The sequence below is a fragment of the Ursus arctos genome, unplaced genomic scaffold (genome assembly GCF_023065955.2).
Source record: "Ursus arctos isolate Adak ecotype North America unplaced genomic scaffold, UrsArc2.0 scaffold_28, whole genome shotgun sequence".
Taxonomy (NCBI): domain Eukaryota; kingdom Metazoa; phylum Chordata; class Mammalia; order Carnivora; family Ursidae; genus Ursus; species Ursus arctos.
The window spans coordinates 25,116,676-25,140,231 of NW_026622963.1; the positions used below are offsets into that span (position 1 = coordinate 25,116,676).

The window sequence follows — 23,556 nt, forward strand, 5'->3', positions numbered from 1 at the left end:
GAATGCATTTTCCTTTCAATTTAGCAAGTGCTTATCGACCATGCAAATGATCAATAGCTTCTGGATCTATTAAAATGACCCAATCCTGCCTTCAGAGAGTTTTGCATTCCCCCCCCCCCTGCTTTCCAGTGAGGTAAGAATGTGCTTACGTGAATAATTGGCAGTTGAAAATATGCCAGCTTCATTCATGTGGAAAAATTAAATTTGATATTGAATTGAAGTTATTTAATGCATACAAATATGGTTTTCTTTATTTTTTAATGATGTTGTCATGCCTATTACAGCCAACGCATGATTTTCTGTATTACTGGAACACAGGGAGAGAGTGAATAAGTGACTTTGTTGGCCAATCATTTCAACAGACTTTCCTGCTGGGAGTTTGGAAGATTCCAACTGATCTCTGATTTCTACCTTTACCTGCCTGAAGAGCTGCTAGTAGAACGGTGACCAGGATCAGCAGTGGGGAAGGCAGAGGGGGACCGAGGGAAATAAGGACCCACTGGGAATTATTCCCTGAATAATAATGGGACATATAAACATTGGCTGAGAAAGAAATGGAATCTGGCTGTTGAGCCAACAAAGCCTTTTGAGGATTCTGTTTTGATGGAGAAGTGAGGACTTATGTCAACATTTGGAATTCTGCACTACTTGGGGAATTAATCTACCCTTCCCAGTGCTATATATGTGTTCTATCAGCACCAACAAGAAAAGAAAGAAAGATTTGATAACACTCACGTTCACTATAGTTACAAACTTTTCCCACTGGAATTTACCCCAGCCTTTTTGCTCCAACTGCCACTTTCTTGGCTTCCTAAAACACAACCGCTGCTGGGTCTCTTGCGTTTACCCCATTTTTTTCTATAGACTTTGCTCACCTCGAATATTTCTTTGTTCTCACGAGTGCCCTTCTGTTATCTTTCTTGAATTACTCACTTCCTTACCTACAACCTATCAGCTGGTGACATCTCAAACCATGGCCAATCTACAGACTTGCTTTGGTCAAGTTCTCTTATTTCTAGAGAGAGAAATAAGCTGAAGCTACCTTCACACACACACACACACACACACACACACACACACACACAGAAAAGAAGAGAAGGGGAGAAAAGTGAAGAAAGATGGTAGATCATGGGAAGAGGGACTAACCCAGCGGCTGGGAAAGAGGAGAAGACCCAAGATGCCCTCTCTCTCTCTGTTTCTCTCTCTCACTGGCTCTAGTCACTGCTCACCACTGAGGACTGCCTCTGAGGATGTACTTCATTTTCATATCTGTGTATCCTTCTTTCTCATGACAAGCTTCCTGTGTTTCCTTGTGTCTTTTAAGACTTTGGAGTTTATCCACCCCCAGTTCAAGCTACCCACAAAGACGAACTTGAATTGTGATCTCAAACATGAACCCTTAGGTGACTCCATTAACTGTGGCTGCTGAAATGTCTATCACAGACACATATGCAGGGGGACCGTTCCCTGTAGTGGCAGGGATCCCTGGACATACAAACATTCATCCTAACATGTATGTTACAAAGTTGGCTCTCTCGCCTATGTTCTCAGCTTTAACGTATTCCCAGAGTGGGACTGACCATCCGTGTACCTTCAACCGGGCAAATCTCTCTACCTTTTCCATTCCTACCAAAAGAAAAACAAACCCAACACAAACATTATATCACTGCTTCTGTTCTCAGGTTCAACATCTCAGTTATTTGTAACCTGTCTTAGTTCATAATTCCTTGTTGTCACCTAGCCACTACACCACATAATTGTTGTAAAATGCCACATCGATCCATTTCCCCCCCACCCCCATTTCCATCACTACTCGAATTCCGGTTGTTTTCACTTCTTCTCTGCATGATCACGTGTATTGCCCAGCTGCCTTTTCCTTTTACGATTTTCTCCTCCATTTAAGTCATTCGTCAGGGATGGAATGTTGGTGTGCCTCGGAAATTCATATGTTAGAGCCCTAATCCCTAATGTGGTGGTTTTAGGAGGTGAGACATTTGGAAAGTGACTAGGTTTCAATGAGGCCATGAGGGTGGAGCCCTCATGATGGGATTAGCGCCCTTATAAGAAGAGGAAGAGACACCAGAGCTTGCTCTCTCTCTCTGCCATGAGAAAGCGGCCATCTGCAAGCCAAGAATGGAGCTCTGTCCCCATAAGCCCAATGATTGGCACCCTGACCTTGGACTTCACAGCCTTCAGAACCGTCAGAAATAAATGTCTGCTATATAAGTGCCCTGCCCCCCACCCCCAGTCTGTCATCTTTTGTTATAATAACCCATGCTAAAGAAGACATTATTCTTTCAAATAACCAGCTAAAAATTCCATTACCACCATGATAGGGGATATCTGGGGATTTACTTTTGTGGTCCATTGCTTTAAATTTACCTTGTTTACTCTGAGATCCAAGCCTGTTCTTCCATTATCTGGTCTTCTGACTTCACCCCTATAAGAAGAATTTCTTCACTTAGAGGCTTGGCCTCCTCCCAGCCCTCATGTCCCCACGGGTGGCTAGGTTTTGCTCAATTGAATCCCTTGTATGGAACCGTTTCCCCTAATGAAAATGTTTCCCATCATTACGGGCTTTACGTTTATGGTATTAAAACAGTGCTTTAGCTTTTAGTAAAAATAGCATCTTTGTCTCTATTTTACTGTGTTTTCCATTAAAATGAAAGTAATCAGCTAAGTTCACTTACTGTCCAATACCTTGCTTTAAAATGGTTGCATTCTAACTCCCCTCTCTAGAAGCCCAGCGTGAGGTTGCCTCTGGAATCAACCACATCATCAGTATCCCCCTTCGGAGGCAACAAGTCTTCCATGATTACGTGTGAGAAGCTAAAGGAGGGTGGAATTTAAATAGACCAGAACCCTTGAAATATTCCAGAAAGATGCCAGAGGCCCTGCACTAAATCAAGTTGTCTGCACACAATGCAGAAAAGTGAGGACATTCACTTTGGGGATGAAAATCAACTTAATTTATTGAAAACCGCATTCAACATCAATTATTCACCATTCATGGTGAACTGCTGACTCAACTATTTTTTTTTCTTTATGGGGAACAATTCGAGGTCTCCTTCAAAGCCAGCGCATGGGTCCTTGGCTTACTGTAAGCTTTCGATGAGCTGTGATATCAGAGCGGGTATGGTCCATAGCAGCTGCTAATGCGGTACACGCCGGTCATTTGCTGTTGACAGGCATTAATAAAAACCTAATTTGAGGAAATTATGAAAAACCTACTCATTATGCAATCTGGTTTATGTTTTGGCATGTGGCAATCATTGGCTTGATAGTCAAAAAAAAATCCTCATTTCCAGAGCTTTATGGCCTATGTTTCCATTGCAGACCAGCCAGAGGGAGACCTCGCTTCTCCCACGTGTGTTTGATCTCCTAATTGGCTCAAGACATATCCACAGGTTTGCTTTATGATGCTGCAGGCCTCAGCCCGAGCCGAGGTGTAACGGACACAGGAATCCAGCTTTGCCCTTAGAAATCGTACTTCGCTATTACAAGAAACTTAATTCTGACCTGTCCATCAAGTGCATTCACCCCAACTGCATCCACGCTTAACTTGTTCCTTATGGTCTCTGTGGACGTTCTAGTGGCATTAGGAGACAGATTGCCCAAATCTGGGAGAACAGTTCCCATTAGTTTCTAGTTTGCACAAAGGACAAGTACAGAGTGACCTTTGCACGACTTGTACGTCCTCTGGCCTTGACTGTAGCTAATAAATAATATGTAAAACATTTGATCTTTTTTAATTAAAAGAGACTTTCCTATTAATGGTGCCCTATCAAATTTTGTGAAGATAGAACATCCTAACATTCTGTTAAGTCAGAAAGGGTTAAGAAAACTTCAGAATAATCTGGCTTTAGATTCTGGGCTGTTGTTATTTTTAATATTAAACTTTAAAGAAAATAGTTGGCAATTTTGCGTCTTCAGTAAAGAATTGGTTCCTCTCAGTGGCCTCTGACTGATGTCATCATAAAAGTTCCCAGATAAACAATGATAGCAAAGTGTAGCCTTAAGCTAGTCAAACAGAAATGTTCCGGACAAAGGCCGTCCTGTGTTATCTGCCTTATCTTTTTCTGACTTACCATATGCTGCCCTAGTCCTTCCTTTCTCCCTTTCTCCCTCCTTCGTTTCCTTCTCTCCTCTCCCTCCTCCTTCCCCCTCCTGTCCCTCCTCCCTTCACCCCTTTCTTCCCTCCCTCCCCTCCTTTCCCTTTCCACCCTCCCCTCCTCTCTCTTTTCTTTTCTTCTTCTTCTTCTTTTCTTTCTTTCTTTTTTTTTTTTTTTTTTGGTATCTGATTCTGATCACTCTTTCTTTGTCATATGCACTGACTTTTGTTTCAATCAGAAGTTCTTAAGTATCAACTGAAATCCAAAAGCAGGAGGTATTTCTCTGCTAATACTACAAAATAGGACTGATTCTCTTTTTTTTTTTTAAGATTTTTTTTTTTTTATTTATTCGACAGAGACAGAGACAGCCAGCGAGAGAGGGAACACAAGCAGGGGGAGTGGGAGAGGAAGAAGCAGGCTCATAGCGGAGGAGCCTGATGTGGGGCTCGATCCCGTAACGTCGGGATCACGCCCTGAGCTGAAGGCAGACGCTTAACCTCTGTGCCACCCAGGCGCCCCAGGACTGATTCTCTTATCCCTTCAATTCATCAGTAGCAAGTCCATTCTAAATAGAAATCTGAAGTAAATGAAACACACAGGAAAGACAGCATTTCCATTCTTCTATTTTCCAAAGTTCCACCCCTGGAGATCTGTGTGTAAAACTTCGTGTCTTCTAAAACTGGAGGCATTACAATTCCTCTGGGAGAGGTAATGTTTTTAAAACTTCCTTTATCATAAATTATTGAACATACACCATAGAATGTTAGGGTCAAGGAAGCTGACATGATCTTGGTACACTCTTTCATTTTGTAAAAAATCAACTTTACGTAGGTCTAATTTACAAATGTATTAAGTGTTCAGTTTGATGCACTGTGACTAACATGAACAATCAAGATATGTAACATTTCAAACGTCCCCCCCGCCCCATTTCTCTCAGTACCTTTCTAGAATTTTCTGTAAGTGGTATTATAGAATATGTGTTCTTTCGTGTCTGGCATCTCTGAATCCACGTTTTCAGATTCATCCATGCTGTGACAATTGTCAGTAGTTCTTTCTTATTGCTGAGCAGTATTTCATTGTATGGCTAGAATCTGATCCGTCTGTGCATTCACCTGCTGATGGACATCTGTGTTGTCTGGAGCTATCATAAACAGAGCTGCCATGGACATTCCTGTTCAAGTCTTTGTGTGCGATATGTTTGTATTTTTCTTGGGTCAATACCTCGCATTGGGATCACAGGGTCCTATGTTAGTAAGAATACGTTTAATTTCATAAGCAGCTGCCATTTCTTCTCCAAAGTGCTTTTACTCTCTTACACACCCGATCCAATTGTTCCATATATTTGCAAACACCTGCTATTTTCAGTCTTTTAAAATTTTAACTATTCTAGTATGTGAGTAGTGGTATCCCATTGTGGTCTTAATTTGCATTTACTGGATGACGACTGCTCTTGGACATCTTTTCATTTTCATTATTACTCATGTGCCTTTGTGAGGTATTTGTTCAAAGCATTGTCCATTTTCAAGTTGGGTTTTTTTTTTTCATTATTAAGTCATAAGAGGTATTTTTTTTAAATGAATGTTGGATACATAGTGAATATCTCTTCCAAGTATCTAATAGCATAAATCCTCATCATTATTTTCAAAAATCTCTCAGTTATTTTCAATTGTCTATTCCTTCAGATGTATTCTGTAAAGATTTTGTTATGTTTAGAAACAATTTACTTTAAAATTAAATTAGAAATTATTAAATGTCATTGAAATGATTCAGTGAACTTCAGGGAAGCTAAGCAAATTTATAATGTTGTCTTCCCTTCCAGTCCTATGACTAGAGGTCCAGTATGACTTCCCATTTATTAAACTCATATTTTAAATGAAGTTTTAGGTTCTTAATATAGTCCTATAATATTTTTGTTAATGCTTAAATATTTTAATATTTATTATAATGTAACAGAGATTTTCCTACTGCATTGCATAACTGTATTTCTAGCTCAACTATTTTGCAAGAAAGTTGCTCATCTTTGAATATTTATTGCATTATCTGGGACAGATCATCTTTCAGTAACCACCCCCAAATCTTAGTTCGACACAATAACATTTATTTCTTCATCAGGCAAAGTCCCTTAACAGGGCTGGACGGTTCATCAGGGGAGTTACCTCCACGTGCTGACTGAATGACCCAGATTGAATTTACCTTGGGACACTGCTATAGAAAATAGATGTTTTCACAATTGACTTAGCCAGGGAAAGGGACATTGCAGAATTGAGTATTGGCAAGAAAATGCTTTGGCCTAAAATGGGCATGGGTTACTTCTCACATTTCACTGGCTAGCACTAGTCATATGGCCGTGACCATCTATAATGTAATTAGGAAGCCAGACACTCAGAAGTAGAGGAGAATAGGGGCGCCTGGGTGGCTCAGTCCGTTAAGCATGTGCCTTTGGCTCAGGTCATGATCCCGGGGTCCTGGGATTCAGCCCCACCTTTGGCTTCCTCCTCAGCGGGGAGCCTGCTTCTCCCTCTTGCTCTGCCACTCCCCCCTGCTTGTGCTCTCTCTCTCTCTCTGTGTGTCTAATAAACAAATAAAATCTTTAAAAAAAAGAAGTAGAGGAGAATGGGATATTTGTAAACAATGGTATGTCCTCCATATTTATTTTGTTGACAATTCTTTTATTAGGTGTAAGATTATTTTCTTGAACTTTTGGCAGGTTCCCAGTGGTTGTTTTCATTAACTTTAAATAATTTTGTTGCCTCCTTCTAAAAGAATGTGGAATTGGTGAAAACTTTCAAAATGATTAAAATTAACAGTAGTGGTATGAGGACATTTTAATCTTTCACTTGAAGCTAAAGGGCATACCTCAAATGTTGTACCAGTAAGTGTGAGCTTTGCTGTCACTTGGCATAGAAAACTGGAGATGGAAAGAAGCTTCAAAACATAATAAAAATAACTTGTATTAAAAAAAAAAGTATGTTGATTCTCCACGTGATTTTTCAAAGCCTATTCCAGTAATCACATACTTTCCCTTCCTTGATCACTTGGTCTTATGAATATCAATATGTTGTTCTATGTTAAAACCATCCTTACAGACGAAATCATTCCTGATTTTGTCTTTTGCTGTGATGATATATTTGATTTAATGGGATTTTATACAATAATATTTTTTCTTAACATTAATAATTAAGATTCACTTGGAGCTTTCTTTTAGTGTTATCTTTGTTACTCTTCAAGGTATCAGGAATTATTGCCTTTAAAAATGAATTGAAAAACATTTTATCTTTTTACATGCTCTAAAAAGCTTATATAGTATGGGAAAAAGAAAAAGAAATGCATCTATCAAATTAGATCGATATCTTCCTTGGAAGTTAATCACTGGGAATTTTGTGATTTCTTCTTTTATCTTTTGTCTGTTCATGTGCACACATATTCAAAACTTCTTATATTGATTTTGATGATTTATACATCAGTAAAGTTTCTTTTTATATTTTCAAAGTATCAAAATTTTTCTGTATTATTTAATGTTTTCATTAAAAAACTTTCATATTCAAATTTTTGTACTTATTTTTTTCTTATTGTGACTAGACTTGACAATTATTGGTATATTCCCCTCAAATATCAATTCTTAGTATTTATTTTTCAGTTCCACTAAGTTTCATTATTCTCATTTATTGACATTTTACCTTAGTTTTATTAGTCTTTTTCTCCTACTTTCTTTGGTTTTCATTGTGTTGTTCTCTTTCTAACTTTTTGATTTGACTTCGTATTTTTTCCTGTTTAGTAAGTGTTTGCATCTACAAATTTGCTTCTAAATATATCTTAGACTACATTTATAACCTGATGTTATTTAATAGTCATATATATATGTTGTCTAATGGGCTTGTAATTTTATTTTCCTTACCTATTTGAGATTCTCTAGTGGGTAGGATGCATATGCTTTTCAATTATTTTGGTTGTTAAGATGCAATACTTTGTTATTAATATCTAGCTTAATTGTGTGGGTCAGAAAATTGAACAGTTTCTATTTACTGAGTTTTTCTTTGAAGTCTAACACTTGCACAATTACTATTTTTTTAAGGATTTATTTATTTAAGAGAGAGAGAGAGAGAGAAAGGGTGGAGGGGCAGAGGGGGAGGGAGAGAGAGAATCCCAGGCAGACTCCCCTCTGAGTGCAGAGCGGGACACAGTGCTCGATCTCACCACCGTGAGAGATCCTGAGCTGAAATCAAAGGTTGGATGTCCAACTGACTGAGCCACCCAGGCGCCCCACTTGCACAATTATTGTAAATCGGTGATCCCCATATTCTAGGGTACATAAGAATCCCTGAGGTGTTTATTGACATGCATGTATCTAGGTCCTCCCTGGAGATTATGATTCATTAGAGCTGACGATTTTCATTTTTCATAAATAGTCAGTTGATCCTGGAATAGCTATATTCAGAGAAATGCAACTATAAATGATGGAGTGACACCTGAATAAAACCCATATTGTCCATTTGGTGGTGGTGGGGGGACAACGTTCCATATTCCATAATGGGTTTTAATTGTATTTTTCAAATTCTTAGAAATGACTTTAGACATTATAAGGAAAATGAGATTTAATACAGAAGTTAAGTGTTTACAAGATCACTGAAAGTGCTCAAGGGATGGGACACAGGTGGCACCTTTCAGAGAAGCTCCCAGAATACCAAAGAACGGACCCAGCAGGGAAGCTACTATTTCTGAGTCCACTGCTTCTGTTGTCACTGCCTCTTGATGCTCAGGAAGCTGGAGACAATGGAAACTAGGACACTGCTACCATCACACCTCAGCTTCTGTGGTCTAGTTTACAGATAGAAACAGCCAAAAAGGAGTCAGAGATCTGACAAATGTAACATCTTCCTTCTGCCTTCCAAATCCTGTATGATGAGTGCATCTAAGCAACAGGACTAATCCACGTCTAGAACTGAAAAGGAGCCTGAGGGTGATAGCTTTTAGCTCTCTAGTCTCTCCCACTAGAAGCACAGTGGGGTAGAATTCAAAAGCAGCAATGTACAGGTATAAACAATATGTTTTAAGGGTGTAGCAGTGGCCCTGAAGTAGAAAGAAAGACATCTAGAAGGAGAAATCCATGCTATGGTATATGGTATATATGGTTTATGATGGAGAGGGTAAATTAAAGATGGCCTCAAGATTTTTGCCATGCAAGACCACTAGATTGGGGTGGCCACTGAACGAGACACAGAAGTCAAGGAGCAGGGGTGCCTGGGTGGCTCAGTCATTAAGCGTCTGCCTTCGGCTCAGGGCGTGATCCCGGGGTCCTGGGATCAAGCCCCACATCAGGCTCCTCTGCTGGGAGCCTGCTTCTTCCTCTCTCACTCCCCCTGCTCTCTTGCTGGCTGTCTCTCTCTCTGTCAAATAAATAAATAAACAAAATCTTTAAAAAAAAAAAAAGAGAAGTCAAGAACCAGTGATGTGTGTGTGTGTGTGTGTGTGTAAAGGAATATACGTAAAAGCAGGTAATAAACATTATTTTATACATTTTGAGTTCAAGTTAACATGGAACTCTTCAGAGAACATCCATATCTAAGGGACTATAAAAGTTGGAGAGAGAAACAGTTTATACATTTAATATATAGGAAAAATCATCTCCCATCCTGAAGCTATCAGAATAAATATAGAGGAAGATTTAAATAGATACAGTATCTAAGTTTAAGAAAACGGGAATATATGAAAACTGTTTTCAGAAAGATAAAGATCAAGAGAAAAAAATCACTTGCTGTGTTGGGACACAGAAGACATGGATTGAAGTTCTAGACCTGTTTTTATGTGGTATGTGACTTGACCAAGTAATTTAATCTTAATAAACATGCTTTGTTCTCTCCAAAATAAGATGTATCAGTTAGCTATTGCTGTATAACAAAATTCTTCCAAGATGTATTGGCTTGAAATAATAAGCATTTCTTTAGGATTTCTTATGAGTCTGAAGGCCAGCTAGGTGATTCTTCTGGCCAAGCCTGGGATTACTCATCTAGGCAGTTGTAGATTGGGGGGTGTGGCCCTGCTGATTTTGGCCAGGCTCTCTCACATGTGTGTGAACTGACGAGCTGCAGGCTGATTTAGAATGGCTTTGTTTAGGACAATTGGCATCTCCTCTATATCATAACAAGCCTTGAGCTTGTTTTCTTGGCAAAGAAAAGTTTTAAGAGAAAGTGAGAGCACTCCTGCCCTTATGGAGCTCATCTGCTCTTCCCACCTCATTTTTCTAAAGTCATCATGAGAATCTTTCCTTAGAGTTTTTATAAGTTATTTTTTTTAAAAAAAGTGTATATTCCAATCTCCATGGGACATGATAGTGGTGGAACCTGAAATCAAGGCAGAAAAACAACTATGATGAATGTTTGCTAAGGCTCTCGGGGAAGACAATGATTCATTTATTTACCAACCAAGAGTTTCTAGCTGCTTTTACTACTGACCGGCAACCGCCTAGAAGTCAGGATGGTCCAGAAGACTCCTAACACATATTTCCCTGACTTCAAACATCTCTCTGCCAACCAGGGAAGGCCGAATGCATGTTCCGGAGGCAATCAGAGTACATTTCAATACTAAATCCTCAATGACAACTGTGATTTCAATGGCCATATTGACCAGGAGGAGCCCATGTGGACTGAAATGTCTCAAGGAAATTTTGCAGAAGAATCTGGTCCCGGTACACATTTGAGCAATATCAAAAGCATTCTGGTCTACCCCAAATTGGACTTAAAATTGGGTCAACTCATGAATGTGTCAAAGTTAGACTGGCCATCCAAAAATCACACAGAAACTTGTTTCTTTTATTCTTGCTTCTGGTAGATACCAGTCTCTTGTATTTTCATCCCTACTCAATGCTCTATCACTCAATGCAGAAGAGAAGACACCTAATTGTAATCCATGACAAAGATTTTAACAAGTTAATGAAAAATCTACACATTCCTTTATGAGAGACAGTCAACTTTCAAGAGGGAAAGAGGCTTGGGGGGGGTTGGGAGTGTAGTGAAATTCAATAGCCCATTCAGTGCTGAAATGTGAACACTAAGGCCACTCTTTGGATAAATTCAAGCCAGATTTGGCCTGCAGCTCTCGCTGGGTCATTCCCAGATGAGAGCAGGCCTTCAGCCTGCACCGAAGAAGTGCGGAATAATGCCTCTTTGAATTAGTTTCAAAATAGTGCTGCAATGCAGACTGACAACTTCTGATGCCAAATGGCAAGAAGTACACATAATAGCAGTCTGTTAAAGAACCCATAGTACCACTAAAGGATATAGTTCTTAATATAAATTATGAACTAAAAAAAGAAACCAGAATAAACTGGCATCAGATGACTAGCCTAACCGTGAGACATCGGGATTTTTTTTTTTTATCAAGTCAAGTATCTATGAAATTAAAAATAATAAAAAAAAATAAATAGTTGCTTTATCACTTACAATGACATATGGCTTTCCTATACAAAATTTAAAATAAATATAGTATGTTTGCAACCAAATAAAATAGATTGCTGAAAATGTACATACTCTGCTACGTGTATAAAAGTAGATCTTGGCGTAGTTGGCTGTAACTTTTAAGATTATGATTCTTTCTGAGCAAATCAGAAGGACGGTTGCGTGCAGAAATTTGGATTTTTTCGGAGGCACAAATTTCAATCCAGTACTACTAAGAATCTGTGTGGGATCAAGTCATTTATGCAGCTGAGTTGTCTAGTGGATGGACTAGCATCTACCTCTCGAACCTACCTCTTTGTAAAAAATGACCATCAAGGGATAAAGAAATTGTAGGCATAACAGAAAAGCAGCCCGACTGTGGTTTACGGCTCTATATCTAGAAAGCATGTGCGAGTCCTTCGGCCTGCAGTACAACAACCAAATTTATGCACGCTTCCCTCCCACAACAAACTTAAGGGTCTATGCAAATGCTCCTGTAAGAGACCATCTCTCACCATCTTTAAAGCTTTCTGTACTAGTTTGCTAGGGCCGCTATCACATTGTACCCCACATTGGGGTGACTTAGAGAAATTTATGTTCTCATGGTTCTGAAAGCTTAGAAGTCCAAGAGCAAGAATGCTTCAAGATTTTTTTTTTTTTTTTTTGTCCTGAGTTCTCTCCCTTTGGCTTGTAAGTGGTCGTCTTGGGTTTCACTTTGTCTTTCCCCTTGTGTCTGTGTCCTGATTTCCTCTTCTTCTAAAGACACAGGTCATAGTGGATTAGGGTCTGCCCTAACGAATCATTTTAACCTCAGTGACCCTATCTCCAAATATAGCCACGTTCTGAGCTACCAGGGGTTAGGACTTCAACATATGAGTTTGGGAGGAACACAATTCAATCTGTAACACTCTCTCCCCATCTCTGCTTTATTCTTCCTCACATATTTACTGCCATCTGAAAGTACATCTGCATTGGCTTAATTGTCTGTTTTTTCCATTGGACTATAAGGCCCCTGAGCCTTAGAAGGTCTGGGATCCTTGGCTCCCAGGGCCATGCTAGCATTTCAGCATGGAGACCATTGCCTGGCCCACAGTGGGCACTCAAATATTTGTTGAATGAATGGCTTCGGGTGCTCAAACACAGAATGTTGGCAAATGTAGGTATGGGCTGAAGTCTTGGGACATATTCCTCTTAATTGTCAAAGGCCTCTTTTAAAGCCAGAAACCTGCACCGTCCCTAAGTAAAGCTTTACAATCTGTGGTCAAAATGTTTGTGAAAGCTTGCCAAAAATATTTTACCCGAAGTATATCTTTTTTTTTTTTTAAGTATTCAATGATTTTAGAAAGAAAATGATGGTACTGTTGGATGGACTTTTAAGAATGTTTTTAAAAGAAAAGCAAAAGAAATGCCTTGACATTTCTTTTAAAATGTCGTTTCTCCTGAAACCCCAACATCTGGGTACCATGGGCCTACTTTCTGTCATCGGTTAAATGACTGTCTATCCTTCCCAGGCTTCTCTTGTAATGAGTTTTGGCACGTGGGAATTAATTTCATTTCCCTTTTCATACTTAAAAAAAAAATTAAAAGAGCAAAGGAAACAAAACACACTCACTTGCCTTTTGTAAAACTGTAGTTCTCCCAGATTTTCCATAAAGGTTCCAGAATGGAAAGACAGCCCCTCTACTACTTTTATGGAGAACTTAATCATTGAAAAAAATACAGGAATTAGAGACCTTGCCAGATAAGAGGGGCAAACTAGACATTTTAAATGCCTGCTTTCACCCTCGGAGATTTTCTCTTAGGAAGTGGTTCTCAAACTTCCTAAGTTCATGCAGATCTGGTGTTCACCATCAGTATTTCTGATTTAGTAGGTAAAGGGATAGGCCTGAGAACTTGTACTCCTAACGATTTCCCGGGAGATGCTACTAACTGTCTGGGGACCCTATTTTAAGAACCAATCCCTAAGAGATCAGGATGGCCTCGGAGTGGTGGCTGTTGACTTTTATCAATAAATTTTCCGAAGGCCAAGGTGATTCTGATAGTGTGCAGGAAGATGAGGGTTGAGGATAAACAGCAATTACACTGTACCTCACTCTTTACCTTGCCAATATTTTCAGAGTGCCTGCCTTCTAGAAAGAAGTCCTATTAATCCACACTATTCCCGCAGCTCCTCACATTGGGGAGAAAGTGTGCAACTAGACAGATATTTAGTCAACAACAACAAAAATGTATCTTAATTCAGTTCTCTTATGATGACTACTTCCCCTATAACTATTTTAAAATTAGAACAAATAATACAGGCTTATTGAAAGAATTAGAAAAAAAGTTAGAAAAAAATAGAATAATAGAGTGAATTTCTCACCCCGCCGCTCATTTGATCATCCCTCCATACTACTCTGCTCTTGTTTCTCTTTAAAGGTCTTAACATTTAGGGGTATCTCCCAAAATATAGAAAACGAAATCTGCCTCTAGTGAATCAGTTGGTTTTCATTACAGAACTAGGTACTGGTGGGGGCAAGGGTAAGGATGCTGTCATGACGCTCTAGTGGCCATGGCCTCGTTATCTGAGACCGATGATGGGCACATTCACGAACAAATGAATGATCCACCGCCCTCCTCTTCGTGGCACCTTCCAGGACTGGGGAGAGGCTCGAAAAATGTTCATATGGTCCTAAGCTTTTGTAAAATTGGCAAAACTGTAATACATTTTCGTATTTTTTCCCAAGTCCCCTCCTTCTTAACCTAAATTGAAGACATTTCAGGTCCCATCTAGATAGAATTCTGGCCTATCTATTTATAGATAAAATACATTTGAAGGGTAAAAACCACGACATCTTTCCCCATAAATTGTACACTCTTTTTTGGAAAAAGCTCCTTTGATTTTATCGAGGAAAACAGAATGAAACAAAAACAGGAAGCACTTTTGTGGGAAGACATTTTACTCTCTCATAATCTATCCTTAATAGATCTATTGGTATCTATTGAGAGATCAACTTAATGAAGTTATTTGTGTCTCTTAGCTTTTAATTTAATAATTCAAGGCTACTAGCAAATTCACAGATCAAAGGTTTAAGCCTTAATTGGTCACTTGCCTTTGCATTTGAAAGGCTGCTTAATCATTTAAAGGTAGTTACATTACTGTTGTTAATATAAATTTCATGGCTTTTTTCCTTTGATTTCTGTTCAAATGCATTTTCCAGGTATCCTCCATTTGCTCTCAGTCTGCCTGGTCTTCCGATCCAATGACATTGGTCCTGATAGTAATTAGCATATTGTTAACTGCTCTAAACCTCAGAGTCTCGTCTGCGGATAGAGAGGCAGAGAATTGCACCTTCCTCCCACTACTTACTCCCAATCTGGGACTAAATGAAACAAGTACATTAAACCCAATGTCTGGCAAATGCTGGGATCTTCGATGAATACTAGTTGACTATGCATAAAGGAATAGAGGACCAGAAGCTATTCAGACAACTTTGATTTTGAAATATCAGGCCAAATATATTGTCTTCCATTATTTGCTGAATCAAGAAAAATGCATGCATGTTGTTTTGCTTTAAATACCCAAACAAGTGCACCCAGATATAAACTACCGAGCAGCTCATAATGCAAATCTTGAAGTCATGCCTATGCCTGTCAAATTAAAAAAAAAAAAAAATCAAACCATAGCATATCACTAATGACAAAAACGAAAATAATGGTCTCATGAATGAAGGCAAGTCTATGTAGTTGATGATCTGATAATCACATAGTTAATTTGTTCTTTTGGTTGTCTTATCAAGAGGCATAGATTATTATCTGACTCTTTTGAGTGTAAGGATTAGTATCAATCAAACTACGGGTAAAAATAATCTTGTTGACTCTGGTATATATTGCTGTTTTATATTACTATTTTCCTTGGTATTTATTCTCCACTTTATACTTTAGTACAGAACCCCGAGATTTTAACTGGACTTACAACTGTCACGAAAGATAAGATTACATGTCCCGCCTCCTGTGAAGCAAAGTGTAGCTGTGTGACAAGCTTCTGTCCAATGAGATGAAAGTAGGAGTGATACATGCAAGTCCCGAGGCTTGTATTTAAAGCAGGGACTGGGGGCATTGAGCCCTTCCTGTCCCTTTCTCCACCTTTCTGGTTAAAATGTACTGTATGGTGACTAACATAATATAATAAAAAATTATTATAAAAAAATTAAACTTGCTGAGAAATAAAAAAAATAAAGACAATTAGCAAACATTAAAAAAATGTAAATGAGTATGATTGTATGGTATATAACCTGTATCTCAATAAAAGTGTTATAAAAATTAAAAAAAAATAAAATGAAGACATGGAAAAAAATGGAGCTACCATCTTGGATACTGGGTGAATTCTAGAATAGAAGTCATGTATATGCAAAAGGAAAATGAGAGCAACGGGAGTTCCTCTGAACTGTGTGGAAGAGGGCCACCACAACTGCTTTGATTTGCCTAAGACAGGAGATATTAATTTCCTATTTTCACCCCTGTTATTTGGAATTTTCTGTTACGTACAATGAAAGCCAACCTTAACATATTAGTCTTACTGCAGAAGTGTTCGGAGGTCAAATAAAGACGTGGCATTACAGGGACTTCCTTGTCACTATGAATTTCTTGAAATGGTGTATTTCTTTCCAACTTTAGTTGCTCCTTGTTTAGAAGACAAACAGTTACAAAGACAGGACAATTCTACATCATGTGTACTTTAATTCTTATTGAAGGAAGTTTCTATGAATACTAGAATATATATGAGCAATAGATACATATAAAATTAAGGGTTTATGAGATAAAATCATAAAGTTAATAGAAAGAGAATATAATCCTGAATTCTTGCATTTACAATCATAGGTATCTTTGTAAGCCACCTGGAAGTCCTTTGTGGAAGAGGTAGGGAGTAAAGAACAAATCAACATAACAAAAACCCTTTGAGACAATAGTATGGATGCAAATTCTAATTGGTGCTAGCCAGATTATCCCTGGAAATGCTCTTCACTGATATGAAGGCTGTGCTTTTTTTGTCCACATGCGGATGGAGCTTCTGCAGCCCCTAGTATGAGCAAGACTCCCCCCTTCTGCCTGTTCAGCTCTGGTCTTTCCTTTGATCAGGTGGTACCAATTTAAATGTCAGCTCTGTGCAGGGGGCACCAGGCATTGGCCAGAGGACAAGCTGAGACCACCAGTTCATCCCATGCAAACAATTCAATAGCTAACACACGATAACCTTTGGTGTTCACAGCTCAGGAAAACATCTTCTCCAAAAAATGTTCCAAGTCAGAGAACCTTTGAGGCCTTGGGATGTGCACGTACATACACGTGCACACGTGCATGCCCACACACAAACACGCACATGTATGTTTTAAAGAAATGAGGACAAGAGAACTGATTTATTCTGAAACTTTCCATCTTTGATTAGATGCATTCACATGATAATATACCAAGTAGTCATTTTACCGCAGACTCTGAGGAGTGCATGTGCAACAGTGATACCATTTTATGAATACATTTCATATGGATGTTATTTGGCTGGGCCTAGAAAAAAGCCATATGAAGCAAAATAAAGAAAAAATCAAATTTCTAATCAGTTTATGAATATGGGGAATTTTCAGCCAAACTTATTGTAAGGGTAATGTAAGCAGGAAGATGCAAAAAACAACAATAACGAAAAACAGAAGAAAGAAAAGAGAAAAAAAAAAAAGAAAGGAAGTCAGTTAAGTGGAATTTAAGTTGTCAGGCTACAGTGTAGAACTCCATTACCATATCTTTCTTTTTTTTTTAATAGTATTCTCTGAAAAGCACTAGATGTAATAAAGTCAATTTAAAATTTGTTCTACCAATCTTTTGCATCTGTAATTTTCCCATTAAACGTAAATGCCCATGAGGCAAGCTATTTGCATTACATTGCATTTGCAGTCTTTAAAACAAACTATAAATCCCCTCCTTGTTTCATGTGATTGATGCTGTGTGTATAAATACCACTATAAACCTCAAAGGGGGCTAACAGTGACAGTAAATTAAAGTTTTCAAGTCTGGCAGCATCTCAGCACTCCAGCCCTTGATCTTAAGCAGTGTTGTTAACCCCCGCCTCATTGCCCTCCTGAACTCACCTTTTTTTTTTCCTTCTTTCCCGCTCTGCCCCCCATTCTGATTTCCTTGGGAAACACCTTCCCGGCCATGCAAGTCACACCAGGGCAGGGATAGGCAGTTAATTAAATTGAGGCTTGGCGGCTTGCTGGAGAGTGAGGGCCCTGCCTTGCAGCCCTCCAGTATGGTAGCTGAAGAATCTTGGAGCCCCTTCCCTCTGTAAACAATGGTCAGCCACAGAGATACTGATTAACTGGCAAAACCCCCATGTTTAGCTGCTTTCATGGTGACTGTCTTCTGCTCAGTGGACTTCCCACCAAGAGTAGGAGGAGACATGTTGACAGAGAAGGGTTGCAGGCAAAAAGGAGGAAAGAAATGTTTCTAACCCATATTTTTCAATTTTCATGTATTAAATCGCCTCTCTATCCTTATTCTTTTATCCTTCACTTTAATACTACATAACTGATAGAATTATTTCTTATTAAAACTTAAAGCCTGACAAGGAAGATCTTTACCTATATAGGAGGACTTACTTGAAACGTAAACAAAGCTAATGCCTCTCTGGAATTTCAGAGGACCCCTTGTTTCTGTAACTAATTGGTGGATATAGCTGGTAAGTTTTGTCCTGTCTGGATCTTACTGCAGGACTGACTTTGGGTAAAATTTAAAATGGTGATCTTGAAGAAATTATAAATGTTGACTCACTGACTCTATTTGCCTCCCATCTCAATGTGGGGGGGTTCTTTTCTCAACCTTTAACAGTAAATTCCTTGACCTACCTCATGTGATCACTCGCAAAAAATTGCACCAAGGCTAATTGATTCAGAGTGCATTGGGATTTCTCATGGTTATCTCAAATGCTCCCCATAATTTTTTTTTGCATTTTCCCCAGAATAAAAGGAACATAATTGTAAAATCCCATATCAATTTTTTTTCTAGCTGTATATGTCATATATGACTTCAAAATAGGAATGTAAATTAGTAGAACCTCACAGCTCATATATGCAAAATTCTTGAGGGAATGGTAAATCTTCAAGGATGAGTAAATTATTCCTCCAGAAGGGAAAGAAAAGACACAGAGGGAAAGCAATTGGGAGGGGGGAACGAAAGACAGAGGTAGAGAAAGGAAGGCAATGAGACAAGGAAGCTAATTAATTAATTTAGGCTATTAATCTAGACCAAATGTCCTTTGACGATCTCAGAATCAGTGGTGTATCCCAAGTGAATATTGACAGGGACATTGAAATATATTTGGAAAAGAATACTTATGTGGCTTTTCATTTCTTCGACGATCTTTTAATAATCTAGGTGGAAGAATCCATGAAATATCAATACTGTGAGGAAAAGCTGCCCAGGAGAGAATTCTGGAGCCCTCTTTGGTCCTTTTTCTTCCAAATGACATAGTTGCCCAATCACGGAACCTGCTCCTTCTGTTGCCCAGACATCCTCCCCAAGAAGGTAGCTTATGGCAATCCACACATTCTCCTCATGGTGCTTCGGTTTTTACAAGTCTTTCATAGTCCGGTGATAACAAAAGTGAAAACTACCATTGACTTGGTTAAAGATACAAATTTTATCAACATTTCCGCAAATGACTCATTGAATTCATTTATAGCCAAGTAAAGGAATGCTGGAAAGGGGTAGGAAACAGCTGTACATTGCATCTCCACTATGTGCCTGCCACCTCATTTGGTGATTCACGTTTATCAACCTTTGTAATAATCTCACGAGACAGTCTCATTTTTAATAATATGGGGGAAAAATAATGTAAAAAAAAAACTTGTTTGAGGTCCCCAAAATGATAAGTGATAGGGTTTGGGAGGGATTTTTTTTTTTTTTAATTTCCTTCAAAATTTTTAATGGAGCCTTTTTAGAAATAGAAAATGTGAAATTCTTAAATACAGATCCTAAGGACACAGACAGAGACACCAGTATCTTCCAGTAAACCACTGGGTCCATGTGATTTTGAAGCTACATCATGTAAGAGTTTGCAGTCTGGTAGGAAGCTCTGGTCCTCTCATCACTGCCTCATGTTTCTACTGTTGGAAATAAACAGAATAAGGAACTAAACTCTGTGTGTGTGTGTGTGTGTGTGTGTGTGTGTGTGTGTGTGTGTACACATTTATTGGTATCAAGGGACCAAGAAACAGAACTGGACACTGAGAGAAAAAGGTATATTTTGGAATGGGTGGAATTTGGCATAACAATTAGAAACAAGGAAGGCTAAATGCAATATTTTAAACTTGTCTTCCTCTGTCTTCCCTTCCCCTTCCCAATTGCTCTTCCTCTGTTTCTCTCATTTCCCTTATGGAGGAATAATTTACTCATCTTTGAAGACTTGCCATTTCCCCCAAGAATTTTGCACACATGAGTTGCGAGGTTCTATTAATTTAATTCCTATTTTGAAGTCATACATGAAACATACAACTGGAAAAAAAATGACACATGATGTTATAATCATGTTCTTTTTATGTTGGGAAAAATACAAAAAAATACGGGAAGCCTCTGAGTTGCCCCAATATACCCTGAATCAATTACCTTTAGAGCAGTTTTTTAAAGCCATCATATGAGCTTATTTTCAAGATCATATGACAGCCCTTTACAAAAATAGACATTACCTCTCCGTACCTGCCCTAACATAAAGGTCCTCAACACAGATTCTTCATTCCAGAATTTTCCTTGTTATTTTCACTCCCAACTCATAGATAGAAACTTATCCATCTTGTGTCCCCTTCCTTTGAAGGTACTATTCTAGGCTAGAGACAGTGATAAACTGATTCCCACTCTAGTGCTATCAAAAAATAACCTTTTTGCATGTGTGTCTATTTGATCAGGAAAATTATTGAAAGTCTTAAATCAAAGGAAGAACTATTGGTGGAAAGTACCTAATCTATATTTAGTTTCCCTCAAATGACAATTCAATATCTCCAGCAATGAAGGGATGCAGAGGTAAGTATGATCTTGAAGGAAATAGGAGTGTTGTCCTGTGAGTAAGCTGAAAGTACACTTGCCCACTGCCTGAGGTCTCCTCCTTTCTGTGATTCCCTGTCCTGGAGAACCCACAGACATTTCAAGCTGTGAGTGTGAATCTTAGATGAATTTTTGGTGACTTTAAATGTTCATCTCAGGCACTGGGAATTGATGTTCTCATGTCCATTGATTCAGTCAATATTCTTTGATGATTGCTTACCTCTCCTTAAATGAAACACATAGAAGGGCGATCATCTTTAAGGAGAACACAAAGTTGAATAAGGTATACTCTCTGCCCTTAAAGAGAGTGTAGTCTAATACTATTGAATATGAAATAAAATGTGATAAGTACATTGCAAGGAATACAAAATGTGATGTGAATTCTGATGCATTTGTGTCATAGGATCATATCCCTTGTCCTTAAAGGGTACCAAGAACAGGAAGATTTGGTCCTTGACTTCAAGAATTTTCTCTTATTTGAGGAGACTGAATATAGAGGTAAGATTGAAATGCAGAAATATTTGTAGGGGAACATAAACCAAATTATTATTGATATCTGATGGCAGGGACTGAAGTCTAGTTCACAGGGAGGTTATGAGTACCTGTAGCATGTCTTCTGTTCTGTCATTGTAAGAAATTGATGTGGAGAATCATGTCATTGAAGATGTATTTATTTCAGGCAATATTAAGTTTTCTTTGATTCCACCGACGTTTGTCGAGTGGATCATGTACCAAAGTGCGAAAGGAATACGGAGTAGAATCAGGATCAGGGCACGGCTGAGAGTGACTGAAAGTATTTTATGAAAGGGAGGTTTTGTCTCAGGCAAAGGAGAAGCATGGATTGGAGCAAGGTGAGTTTTCCTGAGTAGGGGAAAGCTATGGGTATAGACACCAGCAAATGAAGGAGGCAAGATGGCTGACTGGTTGTCATGGCCAACAAAGACAGTTCCGGACAAAGGATAGAGAGGTGTGAGAAGTTGGAGGGTGTGGCTGTTCCTACTTCAAGCCGCAGGTTGGCGGCCAACCAGAAGGTCATGATGATCACTGTGGGGACTCATGTCTCTGGGCTAGGTGGGGATTGAGGAAAATGGGAGAGCTCATGGTGGGTCTACTTGGGCAGTCGCTCAAACCAAGCCCTTTATTTACAGGTGGAAATGAAGGTCCAGTGGTGCCATATCTGAACTTTCAAGGAAAACTTAAAAACTGCTACCTTTACTTGGACTCTCAATTTTTAAATATCAGCCACTAATTCAAATTCCGGATCCTTCCCTACAGATGCATTAAAGAAAAGAAGAAGAGAAGAGTCTATCCCAGTCCTCCTTGGTGACATTAGAGGGCTCTAATTTAATTTGGTTTTATCGAAATGTATTTCTTTTTTGATCTGGCAATATAAAATGATTGTGAGTAATCCTTGTTGCTATTGTGGGGAACATGAACAAAATTCTTATTTTTCTACTTTGAAAAATGTCCAAGGTATTTGGTCTATTTCATCCCTAATTACCTTTAGGAGGAGGACATATTACACATTAGAAATATAAACTGCCAAAGAGTGTAGACAAAATAAATTTGTAGTTTTGATTCTGCCATGGTTCTGAATTTTTGTGTTTTTTTTTCAATCTTGAATATATGTATGTTCAATGCAATATATATCTATATATATCCTATGATACAAATGCTAGTCAATATATGTATATATATTCATCCCTATTATATCATCTGTGGTAAAACACATTCCTCTGTTTTATTTTTCCCTGTTACGCAAAACCAGAAGAATATTGCTAACAAAATAACAAGCCCAGAATCTTCATATGAGTCATATAATCAAACCCCACTGTTGACACACATTCTATAAACAGAGAACATCACAGTTGAAGCTCATACCAAAAAAAGAGAGGCACAGCTGATTCTGTTGAGTAACGGGACATTACAGAACCGAAATTCGGCTTTATTTCAGCTAAGCGTCCATGCTCTGACACCTTGGGGACTCCGCAAGTGCAGCCTTTGCACTGACCAATGTCAAACCCACCCTCCTTTGATACTATGAAAGCTCACATCTTTTCCGGTCCTTACTGTTTTGCAGGAATTAATGGATTGTTATTGCTTAACTGAAGACGACAGAGAGAGAGAGCACGTGCTCCTACCTGGCTCTCACGGAGGCAGCAATAATCATAACGACGGCTTGCTGTATTAAGATATGTGGCACCAAGTACCCATTTCAGCCCAAACAGACTGCAAGTCCATCTCTCCTCTTCAATCACCCTATTAATTTGGAAATGCTTCGATCTAAAATTCAGCATAGGAATCTACAGATCCTACCAATTAGAATAAGCCACCTTGTCCAACTAACACTGCCACAGTGCTGTTTGGTTTAACAGATAATGATAATTTAACTTGGAAATAACCTTGTCGTTGTAAAAAGAATTAAAATTATAACTCTTCCACATTCTGGGTGTGCAGCTTTCTATGGACTGTGGTGTGCCGAATTTCAAGTAATATTCCTCTGTCGCCCCATATCCCCAGGTCCTGGATAAAAATGAAATGTGCATTTCATAAGAAGATCCCAGCGAGCAGTAATAAGAAAAAGTATTCAATCATAGTCAATTGGTTAAAGCTTTGGGGAAGGGCTCGAGCCACCATCTTCTTTTTTCATAAGGACACGAATAAAAAAAAAATAAACTCAACTAAAATATATCTCAGCCTCCCAGCAGATCCAGCTGGCTAGGGAAATAGATGGAGTTATATCGGTAGTAATATGAAGATAATTTCCAATGGATTATTTTAGAATTAGCGGAGGCATCACCCATCACCTCAGCTATAATAAACAAAAATTCTAGTTAATGTAATATAAGTTCTTTTAAGCATAACCTGAGGTCATATCAAAATATATACCTGATGTCGTTGTCTCCCCCTGCAAATAAAAAAAAGGATGAGAGGAAGTGTAGTTTTTCCTT

At 38.6% G+C, this 23,556-nt stretch overlaps 1 long non-coding RNA gene across 3 annotated transcripts in view; it reads left to right on the top strand.

The window, feature by feature from the left end:
- LOC113263656 (uncharacterized) overlaps window positions 1-23,040 on the top strand; it is a 63,402-nt gene extending 40,362 nt beyond the window's left edge. Inside the window, exons 3-4 of one of the 3 annotated variants that reach the window (XR_007190439.2) lie at window positions 21,009-21,103; window positions 22,686-23,040. This is a non-coding gene — a long non-coding RNA (uncharacterized LOC113263656). Of the gene's footprint in view, window positions 1-284; window positions 4,183-21,008; window positions 21,104-21,753; window positions 22,157-22,685 lie in introns of those variants that run through there. The other 2 variants (XR_006410805.3, XR_007190435.2) reach the window with 2 other exon arrangements.
- The last annotated feature ends 516 nt before the right edge of the window (window positions 23,041-23,556 follow it).